The sequence below is a fragment of the Pelobates fuscus genome, chromosome 2 (assembly GCF_036172605.1).
Source record: "Pelobates fuscus isolate aPelFus1 chromosome 2, aPelFus1.pri, whole genome shotgun sequence".
Lineage (NCBI taxonomy): Eukaryota > Metazoa > Chordata > Amphibia > Anura > Pelobatidae > Pelobates > Pelobates fuscus.
The window spans coordinates 18,288,737-18,312,628 of record NC_086318.1 but is presented as its reverse complement, the minus strand read 5'-3'; the positions used below and the strand labels follow the sequence as shown (position 1 = coordinate 18,312,628).

The 23,892-nt window shown below is 41.8% G+C and overlaps 10 non-coding genes across 10 annotated transcripts; all 10 read right to left on the bottom strand.

Annotated features, from left to right (window-relative positions):
• Positions 1-318: 318 nt before the first annotated feature.
• Positions 319-392, bottom strand: TRNAN-GUU (transfer RNA asparagine (anticodon GUU)). Its single transcript has one exon. It is a non-coding gene; the product is annotated as a tRNA-Asn (tRNA).
• A 1,470-nt stretch (positions 393-1,862) lies between these two features.
• TRNAN-GUU (transfer RNA asparagine (anticodon GUU)) lies at positions 1,863-1,936 on the bottom strand. The gene has a single exon. It is a non-coding gene; the product is annotated as a tRNA-Asn (tRNA).
• Positions 1,937-3,477: 1,541 nt separating this feature from the next.
• On the bottom strand, positions 3,478-3,551 carry TRNAN-GUU (transfer RNA asparagine (anticodon GUU)). Its single transcript has one exon. It is a non-coding gene; the product is annotated as a tRNA-Asn (tRNA).
• Positions 3,552-5,034: 1,483 nt separating this feature from the next.
• TRNAN-GUU (transfer RNA asparagine (anticodon GUU)) lies at positions 5,035-5,108 on the bottom strand. The gene has a single exon. It is a non-coding gene; the product is annotated as a tRNA-Asn (tRNA).
• A 1,462-nt stretch (positions 5,109-6,570) lies between these two features.
• TRNAN-GUU (transfer RNA asparagine (anticodon GUU)) lies at positions 6,571-6,644 on the bottom strand. The gene has a single exon. It is a non-coding gene; the product is annotated as a tRNA-Asn (tRNA).
• A 3,624-nt stretch (positions 6,645-10,268) lies between these two features.
• On the bottom strand, positions 10,269-10,342 carry TRNAN-GUU (transfer RNA asparagine (anticodon GUU)). Its single transcript has one exon. It is a non-coding gene; the product is annotated as a tRNA-Asn (tRNA).
• A 1,464-nt stretch (positions 10,343-11,806) lies between these two features.
• On the bottom strand, positions 11,807-11,880 carry TRNAN-GUU (transfer RNA asparagine (anticodon GUU)). The gene has a single exon. It is a non-coding gene; the product is annotated as a tRNA-Asn (tRNA).
• Positions 11,881-13,373: 1,493 nt separating this feature from the next.
• TRNAN-GUU (transfer RNA asparagine (anticodon GUU)) lies at positions 13,374-13,447 on the bottom strand. The gene has a single exon. It is a non-coding gene; the product is annotated as a tRNA-Asn (tRNA).
• Positions 13,448-18,613: 5,166 nt separating this feature from the next.
• TRNAN-GUU (transfer RNA asparagine (anticodon GUU)) lies at positions 18,614-18,687 on the bottom strand. The gene has a single exon. It is a non-coding gene; the product is annotated as a tRNA-Asn (tRNA).
• A 4,124-nt stretch (positions 18,688-22,811) lies between these two features.
• On the bottom strand, positions 22,812-22,885 carry TRNAN-GUU (transfer RNA asparagine (anticodon GUU)). The gene has a single exon. It is a non-coding gene; the product is annotated as a tRNA-Asn (tRNA).
• Positions 22,886-23,892: the final 1,007 nt, after the last annotated feature.

Genomic DNA, 23,892 nt, shown 5'->3' with positions numbered 1-23,892 from the left:
CCCAATGAATGACGATGGATAGGAGCAGTCCCCTGTTCAGTTTCCCTTTGATCGAGCCCAATTTTCTGGCCAATCGGTTGACAACGGAATGAAGAATGAACTTCCTGTTCACTTCTGATGATGTTTTACGTGCTTTTGATGAAGTTTCAATTGGAAAGCACCGTCATAGATATGACGTGAACCTTCCTTTTAAACATGGTTTTGTGAAGGGTCTCCACCTATGTTAATCAATTTGCAGTCACCGTATTTGCGTTTGAAAGGTAACTATTTTGTGCTCCTTTTTTGCTTCTCGGTTAAAAAAACTCAAGTGTCTCAAATCGTCCCTGGGTGGGCTTGAACCACCAACCTTTCGGTTAACAGCCGAACGCGCTAACCAATTGCGCCACAGAGACTAAGCACGCGAGGCGAGAGAGCTACGTGGACTAACAAGATTTTGCTCTCACAATGTCTAAATGCTTTTTCAGAGGTTACGGCATCCTCTGCTTTCAAATGCAGCTATGGTTCTTTATCTGCATGCAAATGTAGGTGGAGCCAGCTTCTCCCTTTCAAAATGCACAGAGAAAGGTGTGACAGCAGCAGAGTGGCGCAGCGGAAGCGTGCTGGGCCCATAACCCAGAGGTCGATGGATCGAAACCATCCTCTGCTAAGCAATTAGTTTTTGTTCAAATTTGTAATTCCGTTGGCAATCAAATCCCCAAACCTTAAGAGAAATTCACTTTTCCATGGGTTTTCACTGCTTTCGTTATGTTACCATCCACATCTGAGGTTTTATTGGTTTTAAGTCAATCGATGATAGCTTGCCTGTTAATTTCAAGAAAAATTGCACTTTCTGACCACTCTGTCAACATGTCTGTGTGACGTAACAGATTTCCAAACATTTCTATAGAGATCTCCTTTACGTCCTCACTTAACATGTTTAATGAATGTCTTTGGGGTTGTTATTTGTTTTCTTCTATACAATCTGTAGCCTCCGTTTGAATGTAATGTGTTGTTGCAGAAACATTAAAGCTAATTTTACTCTTTGCTGCTGTTTTTCTTTCCTTTTTTTTCTGTTTGGTTAGCGCATGCTTTGCCCATTCCATGTTAAAAATGAATCATCCCAGAGTGGAGTTGATCACCAAACTTTCCGTGCCCATCAAACGTTGCTAAGCTTGATGCAGTGAGGCATTAAAGTCGATTGCTTGTATTTGGACTGTTAACTCCGAGTGAAATGGCACTTTCTGATCATCTGGCACGTCCGTGCGTGTCTTCAAGTTTCAAAACACTTTCCTTAAAAAATTGTCTTCCAACGCTTTTAACATGCTTGTATGATATTTCTCTATTCCGTTTGCAGCCAGCCGTCTTCAATGTTTTTGCTGTTGTTTTTGATGTTTTTGTGGGAAAGATGAGGATTTGCATATTTTTTTGCTTATTGGTTAGCAAATGCTTTGCCCCTCCTGCATTGAAAAAGGAATGGTCCCGGAGTGGGGTTTCAACAGCACGCTTCGGGCGCTCATCACATGCTGATATGAGAAATGCAATGTGTTTGAAATTGCAGACACTTTCCCAATGAATGACGATGGATAGGAGCAGTCCCCTGTTCAGGTTCCCTTTGATCGAGCCCAATTTTCTGGCCAATCGGTTGACAACGGAATGAAGAATGAACTTCCTGTTCACTTCTGATGATGTTTTACGTGCTTTTGATGAAGTTTCAATTGGAAAGCACCGTCATAGATATGACGTCACCCTTCCTTTTAAACATGGTTTTGTGAAGGGTCTCCACCTATGTTAATCAATTTGCAGTCACCGTATTTGCGTTTGAAAGGTAACTATTTTGTGCTCCTTTTTTGCTTCTCGGTTAAAAAAACTCAATTGTCTCAAAACGTCCCTGGGTGGGCTTGAACCACCAACCTTTCGGTTAACAGCCGAACGCGCTAACCAATTGCGCCACAGAGACTAAGCACGTGAGGCGAGAGAGCTACGTGGACTAACAAGATTTTGCTCTCACAATGTCTAAATGCTTTTTCAGAGGTTACGGCATCCTCTGCTTTCAAATGCAGCTATGGTTCTTTATCTGCATGCAAATGTAGGTGGAGCCAGCTTCTCCCTTTCAAAATGCACAGAGAAAGGTGTGACAGCAGCAGAGTGGCGCAGCGGAAGCGTGCTGGGCCCATAACCCAGAGGTCGATGGATCGAAACCATCCTCTGCTAAGCAATTTGTTTTTGTTCAAATTTGTAATTCCGTTGGCAATCAAATCCCCAAACCTTAAGAGAAATTCACTTTTCCATGGGTTTTCACTGCTTTCGTTATGTTACCATCCACATCTGAGGTTTTATTGGTTTTAAGTCAATCGATGATAGCTTGCCTGTTAATTTCAAGAAAAATTGCACTTTCTGACCACTCTGTCAACATGTCTGTGTGACGTAACAGATTTCCAAACATTTCTATAGAGATCTCCTTTACGTCCTCACTTAACATGTTTAATGAATGTCTTTGGGGTTGTTATTTGTTTTCTTCTATACAATCTGTAGCCTCCGTTTGAATGTAATGTGTTGTTGCAGAAACATTAAAGCTAATTTTACTCTTTGCTGCTGTTTTTCTTTCCTTTTTTTTCTGTTTGGTTAGCGCATGCTTTGCCCATTCCATGTTAAAAATGAATCATCCCAGAGTGGAGTTGATCACCAAACTTTCCGTGCCCATCAAACGTTGCTAAGCTTGATGCAGTGAGGCATTAAAGTCGATTGCTTGTATTTGGACTGTTAACTCCGAGTGAAATGGCACTTTCTGATCATCTGGCACGTCCGTGCGTGTCTTCAAGTTTCAAAACACTTTCCTTAAAAAATTGTCTTCCAACGCTTTTAACATGCTTGTATGATATTTCTCTATTCCGTTTGCAGCCAGCCGTCTTCAATGTTTTTGCTGTTGTTTTTGATGTTTTTGTGGGAAAGATGAGGATTTTCATATTTTTTTGCTTATTGGTTAGCAAATGCTTTGCCCCTCCTGAAAAAGGAATGGTCCCGGAGTGGGGTTTCAACAGCACGCTTCGGGCGCTCATCACATGCTGATATGAGAAATGCAATGTGTTTGAAATTGCAGACACTTTCCCAATGAATGACGATGGATAGGAGCAGTCCCCTGTTCAGGTTCCCTTTGATCGAGCCCAATTTTCTGGCCAATCGGTTGACAACGGAATGAAGAATGAACTTCCTGTTCACTTCTGATGATGTTTTACGTGCTTTTGATGAAGTTTCAATTGGAAAGCACCGTCATAGATATGACGTCACCCTTCCTTTTAAACATGGTTTTGTGAAGGGTCTCCACCTATGTTAACCCCTTAAGGACACATGACGGAAATAAACCGTCATAATTCCCTTTTATTTTAGAAGTTGTGTCCTTAAGGGGTTAATCAATTTGCAGTCACCGTATTTGCGTTTGAAAGGTAACTATTTTGTGCTCCTTTTTTGCTTCTCGGTTAAAAAAACTCAAGTGTCTCAAAACGTCCCTGGGTGGGCTTGAACCACCAACCTTTCGGTTAACAGCCGAACGCGCTAACCAATTGCGCCACAGAGACTAAGCACGTGAGGCGAGAGAGGCGAGAGAGGCGAGAGAACTACGTGGACTAACAAGATTTTGCTCTCACAATGTCTAAATGCTTTTTCAGAGGTTACGGCATCCTCTGCTTTCAAATGCAGCTATGGTTCTTTATCTGCATGCAAATGTAGGTGGAGCCAGCTTCTCCCTTTCAAAATGCACAGAGAAAGGTGTGACAGCAGCAGAGTGGCGCAGCGGAAGCGTGCTGGGCCCATAACCCAGAGGTCGATGGATCGAAACCATCCTCTGCTAAGCAATTTGTTTTTGTTCAAATTTGAAATTCCGTTGGCAATCAAATCCCCAAACCTTAAGAGAAATTCACTTTTCCATGGGTTTTCACTGCTTTCGTTATGTTACCATCCACATCTGAGGTTTTATTGGTTTTAAGTCAATCGATGATAGCTTGCCTGTTAATTTCAAGAAAAATTGCACTTTCTGACCACTCTGTCAACATGTCTGTGTGACGTAACAGATTTCCAAACATTTCTATAGAGATCTCCTTTACGTCCTCACTTAACATGTTTAATGAATGTCTTTGGGGTTGTTATTTGTTTTCTTCTATACAATCTGTAGCCTCCGTTTGAATGTAATGTGTTGTTGCAGAAACATTAAAGCTAATTTTACTCTTTGCTGCTGTTTTTCTTTCCTTTTTTTTCTGTTTGGTTAGCGCATGCTTTGCCCATTCCATGTTAAAAATGAATCATCCCAGAGTGGAGTTGATCACCAAACTTTCCGTGCCCATCAAACGTTGCTAAGCTTGATGCAGTGAGGCATTAAAGTCGATTGCTTGTATTTGGACTGTTAACTCCGAGTGAAATGGCACTTTCTGATCATCTGGCACGTCAGTGCGTGTCTTCAAGTTTCAAAACACTTTCCTTAAAAAATTGTCTTCCAACGCTTTTAACATGCTGATATTTCTCTATTCCGTTTGCAGCCAGCCGTCTTCAATGTTTTTGCTGTTGTTTTTGATGTTTTTGTGGGAAAGATGAGGATTTGCATATTTTTTTGCTTATTGGTTAGCAAATGCTTTGCCCCTCCTGCATTGAAAAAGGAATGGTCCCGGAGTGGGGTTTCAACAGCACGCTTCGGGCGCTCATCACATGCTGATATGAGAAATGCAATGTGTTTGAAATTGCAGACACTTTCCCAATGAATGACGATGGATAGGAGCAGTCCCCTGTTCAGGTTCCCTTTGATCGAGCCCAATTTTCTGGCCAATCGGTTGACAACGGAATGAAGAATGAACTTCCTGTTCACTTCTGATGATGTTTTACGTGCTTTTGATGAAGTTTCAATTGGAAAGCACCGTCATAGATATGACGTCACCCTTCCTTTTAAACATGGTTTTGTGAAGGGTCTCCACCTATGTTAATCAATTTGCAGTCACCGTATTTGCGTTTGAAAGGTAACTATTTTGTGCTCCTTTTTTGCTTCTCGGTTAAAAAAACTCAATTGTCTCAAAACGTCCCTGGGTGGGCTTGAACCACCAACCTTTCGGTTAACAGCCGAACGCGCTAACCAATTGCGCCACAGAGACTAAGCACGTGAGGCGAGAGAGCTACGTGGACTAACAAGATTTTGCTCTCACAATGTCTAAATGCTTTTTCAGAGGTTACGGCATCCTCTGCTTTCAAATGCAGCTATGGTTCTTTATCTGCATGCAAATGTAGGTGGAGCCAGCTTCTCCCTTTCAAAATGCACAGAGAAAGGTGTGACAGCAGCAGAGTGGCGCAGCGGAAGCGTGCTGGGCCCATAACCCAGAGGTCGATGGATCGAAACCATCCTCTGCTAAGCAATTTGTTTTTGTTCAAATTTGTAATTCCGTTGGCAATCAAATCCCCAAACCTTAAGAGAAATTCACTTTTCCATGGGTTTTCACTGCTTTCGTTATGTTACCATCCACATCTGAGGTTTTATTGGTTTTAAGTCAATCGATGATAGCTTGCCTGTTAATTTCAAGAAAAATTGCACTTTCTGACCACTCTGTCAACATGTCTGTGTGACGTAACAGATTTCCAAACATTTCTATAGAGATCTCCTTTACGTCCTCACTTAACATGTTTAATGAATGTCTTTGGGGTTGTTATTTGTTTTCTTCTATACAATCTGTAGCCTCCGTTTGAATGTAATGTGTTGTTGCAGAAACATTAAAGCTAATTTTACTCTTTGCTGCTGTTTTTCTTTCCTTTTTTTTCTGTTTGGTTAGCGCATGCTTTGCCCATTCCATGTTAAAAATGAATCATCCCAGAGTGGAGTTGATCACCAAACTTTCCGTGCCCATCAAACGTTGCTAAGCTTGATGCAGTGAGGCATTAAAGTCGATTGCTTGTATTTGGACTGTTAACTCCGAGTGAAATGGCACTTTCTGATCATCTGGCACGTCCGTGCGTGTCTTCAAGTTTCAAAACACTTTCCTTAAAAAATTGTCTTCCAACGCTTTTAACATGCTGATATTTCTCTATTCCGTTTGCAGCCAGCCGTCTTCAATGTTTTTGCTGTTGTTTTTGATGTTTTTGTGGGAAAGATGAGGATTTTCATATTTTTTTGCTTATTGGTTAGCAAATGCTTTGCCCCTCCTGCATTGAAAAAGGAATGGTCCCGGAGTGGGGTTTCAACAGCACGCTTCGGGCGCTCATCACATGCTGATATGAGAAATGCAATGTGTTTGAAATTGCAGACACTTTCCCAATGAATGACGATGGATAGGAGCAGCCCCCTGTTCAGGTTCCCTTTGATCGAGCCCAATTTTCTGGCCAATCGGTTGACAACGGAATGAAGAATGAACTTCCTGTTCACTTCTGATGATGTTTTACGTGCTTTTGATGAAGTTTCAATTGGAAAGCACCGTCATAGATATGACGTCACCCTTCCTTTTAAACATGGTTTTGTGAAGGGTCTCCACCTATGTTAATCAATTTGCAGTCACCGTATTTGCGTTTGAAAGGTTTTTTTGTGCTCCTTTTTTGCTTCTCGGTTAAAAAAACTCAAGTGTCTCAAAACGTCCCTGGGTGGGCTTGAACCACCAACCTTTCGGTTAACAGCCGAACGCGCTAACCAATTGCGCCACAGAGACTAAGCACGTGAGATGAGAGAGCTACGTGGACTAACAAGATTTTGCTCTCACAATGTCTAAATGCTTTTTCAGAGGTTACGGCATCCTCTGCTTTCAAATGCAGCTATGGTTCTTTATCTGCATGCAAATGTAGGTGGAGCCAGCTTCTCCCTTTCAAAATGCACAGAGAAAGGTGTGACAGCAGCAGAGTGGCGCAGCGGAAGCGTGCTGGGCCCATAACCCAGAGGTCGATGGATCGAAACCATCCTCTGCTAAGCAATTTGTTTTTGTTCAAATTTGTAATTCCGTTGGCAATCAAATCCCCAAACCTTAAGAGAAATTCACTTTTCCATGGGTTTTCACTGCTTTCGTTATGTTACCATCCACATCTGAGGTTTTATTGGTTTTAAGTCAATCGATGATAGCTTGCCTGTTAATTTCAAGAAAAATTGCACTTTCTGACCACTCTGTCAACATGTCTGTGTGACGTAACAGATTTCCAAACATTTCTATAGAGATCTCCTTTACGTCCTCACTTAACATGTTTAATGAATGTCTTTGGGGTTGTTATTTGTTTTCTTCTATACAATCTGTAGCCTCCGTTTGAATGTAATGTGTTGTTGCAGAAACATTAAAGCTAATTTTACTCTTTGCTGCTGTTTTTCTTTCCTTTTTTTTCTGTTTGGTTAGCGCATGCTTTGCCCATTCCATGTTAAAAATGAATCATCCCAGAGTGGAGTTGATCACCAAACTTTCCGTGCCCATCAAACGTTGCTAAGCTTGATGCAGTGAGGCATTAAAGTCGATTGCTTGTATTTGGACTGTTAACTCCGAGTGAAATGGCACTTTCTGATCATCTGGCACGTCCGTGCGTGTCTTCAAGTTTCAAAACACTTTCCTTAAAAAATTGTCTTCCAACGCTTTTAACATGCTTGTATGATATTTCTCTATTCCGTTTGCAGCCAGCCGTCTTCAATGTTTTTGCTGTTGTTTTTGATGTTTTTGTGGGAAAGATGAGGATTTTCATATTTTTTTGCTTATTGGTTAGCAAATGCTTTGCCCCTCCTGAAAAAGGAATGGTCCCGGAGTGGGGTTTCAACAGCACGCTTCGGGCGCTCATCACATGCTGATATGAGAAATGCAATGTGTTTGAAATTGCAGACACTTTCCCAATGAATGACGATGGATAGGAGCAGTCCCCTGTTCAGGTTCCCTTTGATCGAGCCCAATTTTCTGGCCAATCGGTTGACAACGGAATGAAGAATGAACTTCCTGTTCACTTCTGATGATGTTTTACGTGCTTTTGATGAAGTTTCAATTGGAAAGCACCGTCATAGATATGACGTCACCCTTCCTTTTAAACATGGTTTTGTGAAGGGTCTCCACCTATGTTAACCCCTTAAGGACACATGACGGAAATAAACCGTCATAATTCCCTTTTATTTTAGAAGTTGTGTCCTTAAGGGGTTAATCAATTTGCAGTCTCCGTATTTGCGTTTGAAAGGTAACTATTTTGTGCTCCTTTTTTGCTTCTCGGTTAAAAAAACTCAAGTGTCTCAAAACGTCCCTGGGTGGGCTAAGCTTGATGCAGTGAGGCATTAAAGTCGATTGCTTGTATTTGGACTGTTAACTCCGAGTGAAATGGCACTTTCTGATCATCTGGCACGTCCGTGCGTGTCTTCAAGTTTCAAAACACTTTCCTTAAAAAATTGTCTTCCAATTTTAACATGCTTGTATGATATTTCTCTATTCCGTTTGCAGCCAGCCGTCTTCAATGTTTTTGCTGTTGTTTTTGATGTTTTTGTGGGAAAGATGAGGATTTTCATATTTTTTTGCTTATTGGTTAGCAAATGCTTTGCCCCTCCTGCATTGAAAAAGGAATGGTCTAAATGCTTTTTCAGAGGTTACGGCATCCTCTGCTTTCAAATGCAGCTATGGTTCTTTATCTGCATGCAAATGTAGGTGGAGCCAGCTTCTCCCTTTCAAAATGCACAGAGAAAGGTGTGACAGCAGCAGAGTGGCGCAGCGGAAGCGTGCTGGGCCCATAACCCAGAGGTCGATGGATCGAAACCATCCTCTGCTAAGCAATTTGTTTTTGTTCAAATTTGTAATTCCGTTGGCAATCAAATCCCCAAACCTTTCGGTTAACAGCCGAACTCGCTAACCAATTGCGCCACAGAGACTAAGCACGTGAGGCGAGAGAGCTACGTGGACTAACAAGATTTTGCTCTCACAATGTCTAAATGCTTTTTCAGAGGTTACGGCATCCTCTGCTTTCAAATGCAGCTATGGTTCTTTATCTGCATGCAAATGTAGGTGGAGCCAGCTTCTCCCTTTCAAAATGCACAGAGAAAGGTGTGACAGCAGCAGAGTGGCGCAGCGGAAGCGTGCTGGGCCCATAACCCAGAGGTCGATGGATCGAAACCATCCTCTGCTAAGCAATTTGTTTTTGTTCAAATTTGTAATTCCGTTGGCAATCAAATCCCCAAACCTTAAGAGAAATTCACTTTTCCATGGGTTTTCACTGCTTTCGTTATGTTACCATCCACATCTGAGGTTTTATTGGTTTTAAGTCAATCGATGATAGCTTGCCTGTTAATTTCAAGAAAAATTGCACTTTCTGACCACTCTGTCAACATGTCTGTGTGACGTAACAGATTTCCAAACATTTCTATAGAGATCTCCTTTACGTCCTCACTTAACATGTTTAATGAATGTCTTTGGGGTTGTTATTTGTTTTCTTCTATACAATCTGTAGCCTCCGTTTGAATGTAATGTGTTGTTGCAGAAACATTAAAGCTAATTTTACTCTTTGCTGCTGTTTTTCTTTCCTTTTTTTTCTGTTTGGTTAGCGCATGCTTTGCCCATTCCATGTTAAAAATGAATCATCCCAGAGTGGAGTTGATCACCAAACTTTCCGTGCCCATCAAACGTTGCTAAGCTTGATGCAGTGAGGCATTAAAGTCGATTGCTTGTATTTGGACTGTTAACTCCGAGTGAAATGGCACTTTCTGATCATCTGGCACGTCCGTGCGTGTCTTCAAGTTTCAAAACACTTTCCTTAAAAAATTGTCTTCCAACGCTTTTAACATGCTGATATTTCTCTATTCCGTTTGCAGCCAGCCGTCTTCAATGTTTTTGCTGTTGTTTTTGATGTTTTTGTGGGAAAGATGAGGATTTTCATATTTTTTTGCTTATTGGTTAGCAAATGCTTTGCCCCTCCTGCATTGAAAAAGGAATGGTCCCGGAGTGGGGTTTCAACAGCACGCTTCGGGCGCTCATCACATGCTGATATGAGAAATGCAATGTGTTTGAAATTGCAGACACTTTCCCAATGAATGACGATGGATAGGAGCAGCCCCCTGTTCAGGTTCCCTTTGATCGAGCCCAATTTTCTGGCCAATCGGTTGACAACGGAATGAAGAATGAACTTCCTGTTCACTTCTGATGATGTTTTACGTGCTTTTGATGAAGTTTCAATTGGAAAGCACCGTCATAGATATGACGTCACCCTTCCTTTTAAACATGGTTTTGTGAAGGGTCTCCACCTATGTTAATCAATTTGCAGTCACCGTATTTGCGTTTGAAAGGTTTTTTTGTGCTCCTTTTTTGCTTCTCGGTTAAAAAAACTCAAGTGTCTCAAAACGTCCCTGGGTGGGCTTGAACCACCAACCTTTCGGTTAACAGCCGAACGCGCTAACCAATTGCGCCACAGAGACTAAGCACGTGAGATGAGAGAGCTACGTGGACTAACAAGATTTTGCTCTCACAATGTCTAAATGCTTTTTCAGAGGTTACGGCATCCTCTGCTTTCAAATGCAGCTATGGTTCTTTATCTGCATGCAAATGTAGGTGGAGCCAGCTTCTCCCTTTCAAAATGCACAGAGAAAGGTGTGACAGCAGCAGAGTGGCGCAGCGGAAGCGTGCTGGGCCCATAACCCAGAGGTCGATGGATCGAAACCATCCTCTGCTAAGCAATTTGTTTTTGTTCAAATTTGTAATTCCGTTGGCAATCAAATCCCCAAACCTTAAGAGAAATTCACTTTTCCATGGGTTTTCACTGCTTTCGTTATGTTACCATCCACATCTGAGGTTTTATTGGTTTTAAGTCAATCGATGATAGCTTGCCTGTTAATTTCAAGAAAAATTGCACTTTCTGACCACTCTGTCAACATGTCTGTGTGACGTAACAGATTTCCAAACATTTCTATAGAGATCTCCTTTACGTCCTCACTTAACATGTTTAATGAATGTCTTTGGGGTTGTTATTTGTTTTCTTCTATACAATCTGTAGCCTCCGTTTGAATGTAATGTGTTGTTGCAGAAACATTAAAGCTAATTTTACTCTTTGCTGCTGTTTTTCTTTCCTTTTTTTCTGTTTGGTTAGCGCATGCTTTGCCCATTCCATGTTAAAAATGAATCATCCCAGAGTGGAGTTGATCACCAAACTTTCCGTGCCCATCAAACGTTGCTAAGCTTGATGCAGTGAGGCATTAAAGTCGATTGCTTGTATTTGGACTGTTAACTCCGAGTGAAATGGCACTTTCTGATCATCTGGCACGTCCGTGCGTGTCTTCAAGTTTCAAAACACTTTCCTTAAAAAATTGTCTTCCAACGCTTTTAACATGCTTGTATGATATTTCTCTATTCCGTTTGCAGCCAGCCGTCTTCAATGATTTTGCTGTTGTTTTTGATGTTTTTGTGGGAAAGATGAGGATTTTCATATTTTTTTGCTTATTGGTTAGCAAATGCTTTGCCCCTCCTGAAAAAGGAATGGTCCCGGAGTGGGGTTTCAACAGCACGCTTCGGGCGCTCATCACATGCTGATATGAGAAATGCAATGTGTTTGAAATTGCAGACACTTTCCCAATGAATGACGATGGATAGGAGCAGTCCCCTGTTCAGGTTCCCTTTGATCGAGCCCAATTTTCTGGCCAATCGGTTGACAACGGAATGAAGAATGAACTTCCTGTTCACTTCTGATGATGTTTTACGTGCTTTTGATGAAGTTTCAATTGGAAAGCACCGTCATAGATATGACGTCACCCTTCCTTTTAAACATGGTTTTGTGAAGGGTCTCCACCTATGTTAATCAATTTGCAATCACCGTATTTGCGTTTGAAAGGTAACTATTTTGTGCTCCTTTTTTGCTTCTCGGTTAAAAAAACTCAAGTGTCTCAAAACGTCCCTGGGTGGGCTTGAACCACCAACCTTTCGGTTAACAGCCGAACGCGCTAACCAATTGCGCCACAGAGACTAAGCACGTGAGGCGAGAGGCGAGAGGCGAGAGGCGAGAGGCGAGAGAGCTACGTGGACTAACAAGATTTTGCTCTCACAATGTCTAAATGCTTTTTCAGAGGTTACGGCATCCTCTGCTTTCAAATGCAGCTATGGTTCTTTATCTGCATGCAAATGTAGGTGGAGCCAGCTTCTCCCTTTCAAAATGCACAGAGAAAGGTGTGACAGCAGCAGAGTGGCGCAGCGGAAGCGTGCTGGGCCCATAACCCAGAGGTCGATGGATCGAAACCATCCTCTGCTAAGCAATTTGTTTTTGTTCAAATTTGTAATTCCGTTGGCAATCAAATCCCCAAACCTTAAGAGAAATTCACTTTTCCATGGGTTTTCACTGCTTTCGTTATGTTACCATCCACATCTGAGGTTTTATTGGTTTTAAGTCAATCGATGATAGCTTGCCTGTTAATTTCAAGAAAAATTGCACTTTCTGACCACTCTGTCAACATGTCTGTGTGACGTAACAGATTTCCAAACATTTCTATAGAGATCTCCTTTACGTCCTCACTTAACATGTTTAATGAATGTCTTTGGGGTTGTTATTTGTTTTCTTCTATACAATCTGTAGCCTCCGTTTGAATGTAATGTGTTGTTGCAGAAACATTAAAGCTAATTTTACTCTTTGCTGCTGTTTTTCTTTCCTTTTTTTTCTGTTTGGTTAGCGCATGCTTTGCCCATTCCATGTTAAAAATGAATCATCCCAGAGTGGAGTTGATCACCAAACTTTCCGTGCCCATCAAACGTTGCTAAGCTTGATGCAGTGAGGCATTAAAGTCGATTGCTTGTATTTGGACTGTTAACTCCGAGTGAAATGGCACTTTCTGATCATCTGGCACGTCCGTGCGTGTCTTCAAGTTTCAAAACACTTTCCTTAAAAAATTGTCTTCCAACGCTTTTAACATGCTGATATTTCTGTATTCCGTTTGCAGCCAGCCGTCTTCAATGTTTTTGCTGTTGTTTTTGATGTTTTTGTGGGAAAGATGAGGATTTTCATATTTTTTTGCTTATTGGTTAGCAAATGCTTTGCCCCTCCTGCATTGAAAAAGGAATGGTCCCGGAGTGGGGTTTCAACAGCACGCTTCGGGCGCTCATCACATGCTGATATGAGAAATGCAATGTGTTTGAAATTGCAGACACTTTCCCAATGAATGACGATGGATAGGAGCAGTCCCCTGTTCAGGTTCCCTTTGATCGAGCCCAATTTTCTGGCCAATCGGTTGACAACGGAATGAAGAATGAACTTCCTGTTCACTTCAGATGATGTTTTACGTGCTTTTGATGAAGTTTCAATTGGAAAGCACCGTCATAGATATGACGTCACCCTTCCTTTTAAACATGGTTTTGTGAAGGGTCTCCACCTATGTTAATCAATTTGCAGTCACCGTATTTGCGTTTGAAAGGTAACTATTTTGTGCTCCTTTTTTGCTTCTCGGTTAAAAAAACTCAAGTGTCTCAAAACGTCCCTGGGTGGGCTTGAACCACCAACCTTTCGGTTAACAGCCGAACGCGCTAACCAATTGCGCCACAGAGACTAAGCACGTGAGGCGAGAGAGCTACGTGGACTAACAAGATTTTGCTCTCACAATGTCTAAATGCTTTTTCAGAGGTTACGGCATCCTCTGCTTTCAAATGCAGCTATGGTTCTTTATCTGCATGCAAATGTAGGTGGAGCCAGCTTCTCCCTTTCAAAATGCACAGAGAAAGGTGTGACAGCAGCAGAGTGGCGCAGCGGAAGCGTGCTGGGCCCATAACCCCGAGGTCGATGGATCGAAACCATCCTCTGCTAAGCAATTTGTTTTTGTTCAAATTTGTAATTCCATTGGCAATCAAATCCCCAAACCTTAAGAGAAATTCACTTTTCCATGGGTTTTCACTGCTTTCGTTATGTTACTATCCACATCTGAGGTTTTATTGGTTTTAAGTCAATCGATGATAGCTTGCCTGTTAATTTCAAGAAAAATTGCACTTTCTGACCACTCTGTCAACATGTCTGTGTGACGTAACAGATTTCCAAACATTTCTATAGAGATCTCCTTTACGTCCTCACTTAACATGTTTAATGAATGTCTTTGGGGTTGTTATTTGTTTTCTTCTATACAATCTGTAGCCTCCGTTTGAATGTAATGTGTTGTTGCAGAAACATTAAAGCTAATTTTACTCTTTGCTGCTGTTTTTCTTTCCTTTTTTTTCTGTTTGGTTAGCGCATGCTTTGCCCATTCCATGTTAAAAATGAATCATCCCAGAGTGGAGTTGATCACCAAACTTTCCGTGCCCATCAAACGTTGCTAAGCTTGATGCAGTGAGGCATTAAAGTCGATTGCTTGTATTTGGACTGTTAACTCCGAGTGAAATGGCACTTTCTGATCATCTGGCACGTCCGTGCGTGTCTTCAAGTTTCAAAACACTTTCCTTAAAAAATTGTCTTCCAACGCTTTTAACATGCTTGTATGATATTTCTCTATTCCGTTTGCAGCCAGCCGTCTTCAATGTTTTTGCTGTTGTTTTTGATGTTTTTGTGGGAAAGATGAGGATTTTCATATTTTTTTGCTTATTGGTTAGCAAATGCTTTGCCCCTCCTGAAAAAGGAATGGTCCCGGAGTGGGGTTTCAACAGCACGCTTCGGGCGCTCATCACATGCTGATATGAGAAATGCAATGTGTTTGAAATTGCAGACACTTTCCCAATGAATGACGATGGATAGGAGCAGTCCCCTGTTCAGGTTCCCTTTGATCGAGCCCAATTTTCTGGCCAATCGGTTGACAACGGAATGAAGAATGAACTTCCTGTTCACTTCTGATGATGTTTTACGTGCTTTTGATGAAGTTTCAATTGGAAAGCACCGTCATAGATATGACGTCACCCTTCCTTTTAAACATGGTTTTGTGAAGGGTCTCCACCTATGTTAACCCCTTAAGGACACATGACGGAAATAAACCGTCATAATTCCCTTTTATTTTAGAAGTTGTGTCCTTAAGGGGTTAATCAATTTGCAGTCTCCGTATTTGCGTTTGAAAGGTAACTATTTTGTGCTCCTTTTTTGCTTCTCGGTTAAAAAAACTCAAGTGTCTCAAAACGTCCCTGGGTGGGCTAAGCTTGATGCAGTGAGGCATTAAAGTCGATTGCTTGTATTTGGACTGTTAACTCCGAGTGAAATGGCACTTTCTGATCATCTGGCACGTCCGTGCGTGTCTTCAAGTTTCAAAACACTTTCCTTAAAAAATTGTCTTCCAATTTTAACATGCTTGTATGATATTTCTCTATTCCGTTTGCAGCCAGCCGTCTTCAATGTTTTTGCTGTTGTTTTTGATGTTTTTGTGGGAAAGATGAGGATTTTCATATTTTTTTGCTTATTGGTTAGCAAATGCTTTGCCCCTCCTGCATTGAAAAAGGAATGGTCTAAATGCTTTTTCAGAGGTTACGGCATCCTCTGCTTTCAAATGCAGCTATGGTTCTTTATCTGCATGCAAATGTAGGTGGAGCCAGCTTCTCCCTTTCAAAATGCACAGAGAAAGGTGTGACAGCAGCAGAGTGGCGCAGCGGAAGCGTGCTGGGCCCATAACCCAGAGGTCGATGGATCGAAACCATCCTCTGCTAAGCAATTTGTTTTTGTTCAAATTTGTAATTCCGTTGGCAATCAAATCCCCAAACCTTTCGGTTAACAGCCGAACGCGCTAACCAATTGCGCCACAGAGACTAAGCACGTGAGGCGAGAGAGCTACGTGGACTAACAAGATTTTGCTCTCACAATGTCTAAATGCTTTTTCAGAGGTTACAGCATCCTCTGCTTTCAAATGCAGCTATGGTTCTTTATCTGCATGCAAATGTAGGTGGAGCCAGCTTCTCCCTTTCAAAATGCACAGAGAAAGGTGTGACAGCAGCAGAGTGGCGCAGCGGAAGCGTGCTGGGCCCATAACCCAGAGGTCGATGGATCGAAACCATCCTCTGCTAAGCAATTTGTTTTTGTTCAAATTTGTAATTCCGTTGGCAATCAAATCCCCAAACCTTAAGAGAAATTCACTTTTCCATGGGTTTTCACTGCTTTCGTTATGTTACCATCCACATCTGAGGTTTTATTGGTTTTAAGTCAATCGATGATAGCTTGCCTGTTAATTTCAAGAAAAATTGCACTTTCTGACCACTCTGTCAACATGTCTGTGTGACGTAACAGATTTCCAAACATTTCTATAGAGATCTCCTTTACGTCCTCACTTAACATGTTTAATGAATGTCTTTGGGGTTGTTATTTGTTTTCTTCTATACAATCTGTAGCCTCCGTTTGAATGTAATGTGTTGTTGCAGAAACATTAAAGCTAATTTTACTCTTTGCTGCTGTTTTTCTTTCCTTTTTTTTCTGTTTGGTTAGCGCATGCTTTGCCCATTCCATGTTAAAAATGAATCATCCCAGAGTGGAGTTGATCACCAAACTTTCCGTGCCCATCAAACGTTGCTAAGCTTGATGCAGTGAGGCATTAAAGTCGATTGCTTGTATTTGGACTGTTAACTCCGAGTGAAATGGCACTTTCTGATCATCTGGCACGTCCGTGCGTGTCTTCAAGTTTCAAAACACTTTCCTTAAAAAATTGTCTTCCAACGCTTTTAACATGCTGATATTTCTCTATTCCGTTTGCAGCCAGCCGTCTTCAATGTTTTTGCTGTTGTTTTTGATGTTTTTGTGGGAAAGATGAGGATTTTCATATTTTTTTTGCTTATTGGTTAGCAAATGCTTTGCCCCTCCTGCATTGAAAAAGGAATGGTCCCGGAGTGGGGTTTCAACAGCACGCTTCGGGCGCTCATCACATGCTGATATGAGAAATGCAATGTGTTTGAAATTGCAGACACTTTCCCAATGAATGACGATGGATAGGAGCAGTCCCCTGTTCAGGTTCCCTTTGATCGAGCCCAATTTTCTGGCCAATCGGTTGACAACGGAATGAAGAATGAACTTCCTGTTCACTTCTGATGATGTTTTACGTGCTTTTGATGAAGTTTCAATTGGAAAGCACCGTCATAGATATGACGTCACCCTTCCTTTTAAACATGGTTTTGTGAAGGGTCTCCACCTATGTTAATCAATTTGCAGTCACCGTATTTGCGTTTGAAAGGTAACTATTTTGTGCTCCTTTTTTGCTTCTCGGTTAAAAAAACTCAAGTGTCTCAAAACGTCCCTGGGTGGGCTTGAACCACCAACCTTTCGGTTAACAGCCGAATGCGCTAACCAATTGCGCCACAGAGACTAAGCACGTGAGGCGAGAGAGCTACGTGGACTAACAAGATTTTGCTCTCACAATGTCTAAATGCTTTTTCAGAGGTTACAGCATCCTCTGCTTTCAAATGCAGCTATGGTTCTTTATCTGCATGCAAATGTAGGTGGAGCCAGCTTCTCCCTTTCAAAATGCACAGAGAAAGGTGTGACAGCAGCAGAGTGGCGCAGCGGAAGCGTGCTGGGCCCATAACCCAGAGGTCGATGGATCGAAACCATCCTCTGCTAAGCAATTTGTTTTTGTTCAAATTTGTAATTCCGTTGGCAATCAAATCCCCAAACCTTAAGAGAAATTCACTTTTCCATGGGTTTTCACTGCTTTCGTTATGTTACCATCCACATCTGAGGTTTTATTGGTTTTAAGTCAATCGATGATAGCTTGCCTGTTAATTTCAAGAAAAATTGCACTTTCTGACCACTCTGTCAACATGTCTGTGTGACGTAACAGATTTCCAAACATTTCTATAGAGATCTCCTTTACGTCCTCACTTAACATGTTTAAGGAATGTCTTTGGGGTTGTTATTTGTTTTCTTCTATACAATCTGTAGCCTCCGTTTGAATGTAATGTGTTGTTGCAGAAACATTAAAGCTAATTTTACTCTTTGCTGCTGTTTTTCTTTCCTTTTTTTCTGTTTGGTTAGCGCATGCTTTGCCCATTCCATGTTAAAAATGAATCATCCCAGAGTGGAGTTGATCACCAAACTTTCCGTGCCCATCAAACGTTGCTAAGCTTGATGCAGTGAGGCATTAAAGTCGATTGCTTGTATTTGGACTGTTAACTCCGAGTGAAATGGCACTTTCTGATCATCTGGCACGTCCGTGCGTGTCTTCAAGTTTCAAAACACTTTCCTTAAAAAATTGTCTTCCAACGCTTTTAACATGCTTGTATGATATTTCTCTATTCCGTTTGCAGCCAGCCGTCTTCAATGTTTTTGCTGTTGTTTTTGATGTTTTTGTGGGAAAGATGAGGATTTTCATATTTTTTTGCTTATTGGTTAGCAAATGCTTTGCCCCTCCTGAAAAAGGAATGGTCCCGGAGTGGGGTTTCAACAGCACGCTTCGGGCGCTCATCACATGCTGATATGAGAAATGCAATGTGTTTGAAATTGCAGACACTTTCCCAATGAATGACGATGGATAGGAGCAGTCCCCTGTTCAGGTTCCCTTTGATCGAGCCCAATTTTCTGGCCAATCGGTTGACAACGGAATGAAGAATGAACTTCCTGTTCACTTCTGATGATGTTTTACGTGCTTTTGATGAAGTTTCAATTGGAAAGCACCGTCATAGATATGACGTCACCCTTCCTTTTAAACATGGTTTTGTGAAGGGTCTCCACCTATGTTAATCAATTTGCAATCACCGTATTTGCGTTTGAAAGGTAACTATTTTGTGCTCCTTTTTTGCTTCTCGGTTAAAAAAACTCAAGTGTCTCAAAACGTCCCTGGGTGGGCTTGAACCACCAACCTTTCGGTTAACAGCCGAACGCGCTAACCAATTGCGCCACAGAGACTAAGCACGTGAGGCGAGAGGCGAGAGGCGAGAGGCGAGAGGCGAGAGAGCTACGTGGACTAACAAGATTTTGCTCTCACAATGTCTAAATGCTTTTTCAGAGGTTACGGCATCCTCTGCTTTCAAATGCAGCTATGGTTCTTTATCTGCATGCAAATGTAGGTGGAGCCAGCTTCTCCCTTTCAAAATGCACAGAGAAAGGTGTGACAGCAGCAGAGTGGCGCAGCGGAAGCGTGCTGGGCCCATAACCCAGAGGTCGATGGATCGAAACCATCCTCTGCTAAGCAATTTGTTTTTGTTCAAATTTGTAATTCCGTTGGCAATCAAATCCCCAAACCTTAAGAGAAATTCACTTTTCCATGGGTTTTCACTGCTTTCGTTATGTTACCATCCACATCTGAGGTTTTATTGGTTTTAAGTCAATCGATGATAGCTTGCCTGTTAATTTCAAGAAAAATTGCACTTTCTGACCACTCTGTCAACATGTCTGTGTGACGTAACAGATTTCCAAACATTTCTATAGAGATCTCCTTTACGTCCTCACTTAACATGTTTAATGAATGTCTTTGGGGTTGTTATTTGTTTTCTTCTATACAATCTGTAGCCTCCGTTTGAATGTAATGTGTTGTTGCAGAAACATTAAAGCTAATTTTACTCTTTGCTGCTGTTTTTCTTTCCTTTTTTTTCTGTTTGGTTAGCGCATGCTTTGCCCATTCCATGTTAAAAATGAATCATCCCAGAGTGGAGTTGATCACCAAACTTTCCGTGCCCATCAAACGTTGCTAAGCTTGATGCAGTGAGGCATTAAAGTCGATTGCTTGTATTTGGACTGTTAACTCCGAGTGAAATGGCACTTTCTGATCATCTGGCACGTCCGTGCGTGTCTTCAAGTTTCAAAACACTTTCCTTAAAAAATTGTCTTCCAACGCTTTTAACATGCTGATATTTCTCTATTCCGTTTGCAGCCAGCCGTCTTCAATGTTTTTGCTGTTGTTTTTGATGTTTTTGTGGGAAAGATGAGGATTTTCATATTTTTTTGCTTATTGGTTAGCAAATGCTTTGCCCCTCCTGCATTGAAAAAGGAATGGTCCCGGAGTGGGGTTTCAACAGCACGCTTCGGGCGCTCATCACATGCTGATATGAGAAATGCAATGTGTTTGAAATTGCAGACACTTTCCCAATGAATGACGATGGATAGGAGCAGTCCCCTGTTCAGGTTCCCTTTGATCGAGCCCAATTTTCTGGCCAATCGGTTGACAACGGAATGAAGAATGAACTTCCTGTTCACTTCTGATGATGTTTTACGTGCTTTTGATGAAGTTTCAATTGGAAAGCACCGTCATAGATATGACGTCACCCTTCCTTTTAAACATGGTTTTGTGAAGGGTCTCCACCTATGTTAATCAATTTGCAGTCACCGTATTTGCGTTTGAAAGGTAACTATTTTGTGCTCCTTTTTTGCTTCTCGGTTAAAAAAACTCAAGTGTCTCAAAACATCCCTGGGTGGGCTTGAACCACCAACCTTTCGGTTAACAGCCGAACGCGCTAACCAATTGCGCCACAGAGACTAAGCACGTGAGGCGAGAGAGCTACGTGGACTAACAAGATTTTGCTCTCACAATGTCTAAATGCTTTTTCAGAGGTTACGGCATCCTCTGCTTTCAAATGCAGCTATGGTTCTTTATCTGCATGCAAATGTAGGTGGAGCCAGCTTCTCCCTTTCAAAATGCACAGAGAAAGGTGTGACAGCAGCAGAGTGGCGCAGCGGAAGCGTGCTGGGCCCATAACCCAGAGGTCGATGGATCGAAACCATCCTCTGCTAAGCAATTTGTTTTTGTTCAAATTTGTAATTCCATTGGCAATCAAATCCCCAAACCTTAAGAGAAATTCACTTTTCCATGGGTTTTCACTGCTTTCGTTATGTTACCATCCACATCTGAGGTTTTATTGGTTTTAAGTCAATCGATGATAGCTTGCCTGTTAATTTCAAGAAAAATTGCACTTTCTGACCACTCTGTCAACATGTCTGTGTGACGTAACAGATTTCCAAACATTTCTATAGAGATCTCCTTTACGTCCTCACTTAACATGTTTAATGAATGTCTTTGGGGTTGTTATTTGTTTTCTTCTATACAATCTGTAGCCTCCGTTTGAATGTAATGTGTTGTTGCAGAAACATTAAAGCTAATTTTACTCTTTGCTGCTGTTTTTCTTTCCTTTTTTTTCTGTTTGGTTAGCGCATGCTTTGCCCATTCCATGTTAAAAATGAATCATCCCAGAGTGGAGTTGATCACCAAACTTTCCGTGCCCATCAAACGTTGCTAAGCTTGATGCAGTGAGGCATTAAAGTCGATTGCTTGTATTTGGACTGTTAACTCCGAGTGAAATGGCACTTTCTGATCATCTGGCACGTCCGTGCGTGTCTTCAAGTTTCAAAACACTTTCCTTAAAAAATTGTCTTCCAACGCTTTTAACATGCTTGTATGATATTTCTCTATTCCGTTTGCAGCCAGCCGTCTTCAATGTTTTTGCTGTTGTTTTTGATGTTTTTGTGGGAAAGATGAGGATTTTCATATTTTTTTGCTTATTGGTTAGCAAATGCTTTGCCCCTCCTGCATTGAAAAAGGAATGGTCCCGGAGTGGGGTTTCAACAGCACGCTTCGGGCGCTCATCACATGCTGATATGAGAAATGCAATGTGTTTGAAATTGCAGACACTTTCCCAATGAATGACGATGGATAGGAGCAGTCCCCTGTTCAGGTTCCCTTTGATCGAGCCCAATTTTCTGGCCAATCGGTTGACAACGGAATGAAGAATGAACTTCCTGTTCACTTCTGATGATGTTTTACGTGCTTTTGAAGAAATTTCAATTGGAAAGCACCGTCATAGATATGACGTCACCCTTCCTTTTAAACATGGTGTGGCGAAACCGAACTCGCCACGTGTCCTTGGAGGGGGCTGCTTGCCCGCCTCTTGCCTTTGGACTATGGACCAGACTTTATGGGAATGTGATACCCCAGATAGCCATACCATGGAGCCTATCTATATAATAAAAGACTATGGGAAAGACTTTAGCTCCATGGCAATTGTACTGTGTGAGTAGGATCTGCGCGCTATTCGGTAGTTTTGTGCGTGCAGATCCCAGCTATCTGGGGATAGGTGAAATGTCTGTGTGTTATGTGTAAATGTGACTTTATGTATTTTAAAGTGTTTTATGTTGTTTTGCAACCATGTGGTTAATGGAGTCTGCCTTTAGTCCTGGGTAATTGGATTACTTCTCCAATTAACTCCAGGGCAGAAGGGAGGAAACCAGGGTGCATTGTGGGGATGTTTTTCTGCCAGCCAGAAAGGAACAAAAGATACTTTTAGTAACTTTTTAACCCCTGGTCGGATTCATGCCATTTTTTAATATGTTGTTCCCCTGAATGGATTGATTGTGGATATGTATTTTTATGTGAATGTGATGTATGGTTTTAACCCCTTAAGGACCAAACTTCTGGAATAAAATGGAATAATGACGTGTCACACACGTCATGTGTCCTTAAGGGGTTAAAGTTATGAAAGTTGTGTAAAAGTATATTTTACACTGTATGCATAATGGGATTATGTGTCACACTAAGGGGAGGGGATGTGTGGGAGGTAACATCTATGTCATTGGTTCTTTTATGCCTCCCCCTGGGTGTGGCCTGTATGTGTGAGTTGGAAATAAAAGCCAGGCTGGATGAGCCAGTCCAGAGTTCCTGTTTTAACCTCAAAGTGATGTGTCGTCTCATTATTGGGGGAAGGATTTATTGTATGCTGTTCCAGTTGACTGCTAGGGGTACAAGCCTATTCGTATGGTTCCTATTCAATGGTCTACAGCATTCATACACTTGGGAGAATTTAAAGGTTTCTTGGATTCGGTGATTATGGTGTCTGCCAGAGTGCTTGGAGCCCTCAGGAAGCACTAGGAGCATCCATTAACGGAGGTACCAAGTCGGGGTGCCAGGTGATCCGTTACACATGGTTTTGTGAAGGGTCTCCACCTATGTTAATCAATTTGCAATCACCGTCTTTGCGTTTGAAAGGTAACTATTTTGTGCTCCTTTTTTGCTTCTCGGTTAAAAAAACTCAAGTGTCTCAAAACGTCCCTGGGTGGGCTTGAACCACCAACCTTTCGGTTAACAGCCGAACGCGCTAACCAATTGCGCCACAGAGACTAAGCACGTGAGGCGAGAGGCGAGAGGCGAGAGGCGAGAGGCGAGAGGCGAGAGGCGAGAGGCGAGAGGCGAGAGGCGAGAGGCGAGAGAGCTACGTGGACTAACAAGATTTTGCTCTCACAATGTCTAAATGCTTTTTCAGAGGTTACGGCATCCTCTGCTTTCAAATGCAGCTATGGTTCTTTATCTGCATGCAAATGTAGGTGGAGCCAGCTTCTCCCTTTCAAAATGCACAGAGAAAGGTGTGACAGCAGCAGAGTGGCGCAGCGGAAGCGTGCTAGGCCCATAACCCAGAGGTCGATGGATCGAAACCATCCTCTGCTAAGCAATTTGTTTTTGTTCAAATTTGTAATTCCGTTGGCAATCAAATCCCCAAACCTTAAGAGAAATTCACTTTTCCATGGGTTTTCACTGCTTTCGTTATGTTACCATCCACATCTGAGGTTTTATTGGTTTTAAGTCAATCGATGATAGCTTGCCTGTTAATTTCAAGAAAAATTGCACTTTCTGACCACTCTGTCAACATGTCTGTGTGACGTAACAGATTTCCAAACATTTCTATAGAGATCTCCTTTACGTCCTCACTTAACATGTTTAATGAATGTCTTTGGGGTTGTTATTTGTTTTCTTCTATACAATCTGTAGCCTCCGTTTGAATGTAATGTGTTGTTGCAGAAACATTAAAGCTAATTTTACTCTTTGCTGCTGTTTTTCTTTCCTTTTTTTTCTGTTTGGTTAGCGCATGCTTTGCCCATTCCATGTTAAAAATGAATCATCCCAGAGTGGAGTTGATCACCAAACTTTCCGTGCCCATCAAACGTTGCTAAGCTTGATGCAGTGAGGCATTAAAGTCGATTGCTTGTATTTGGACTGTTAACTCCGAGTGAAATGGCACTTTCTGATCATCTGGCACGTCCGTGCGTGTCTTCAAGTTTCAAAACACTTTCCTTAAAAAATTGTCTTCCAACGCTTTTAACATGCTTGTATGATATTTCTCTATTCCGTTT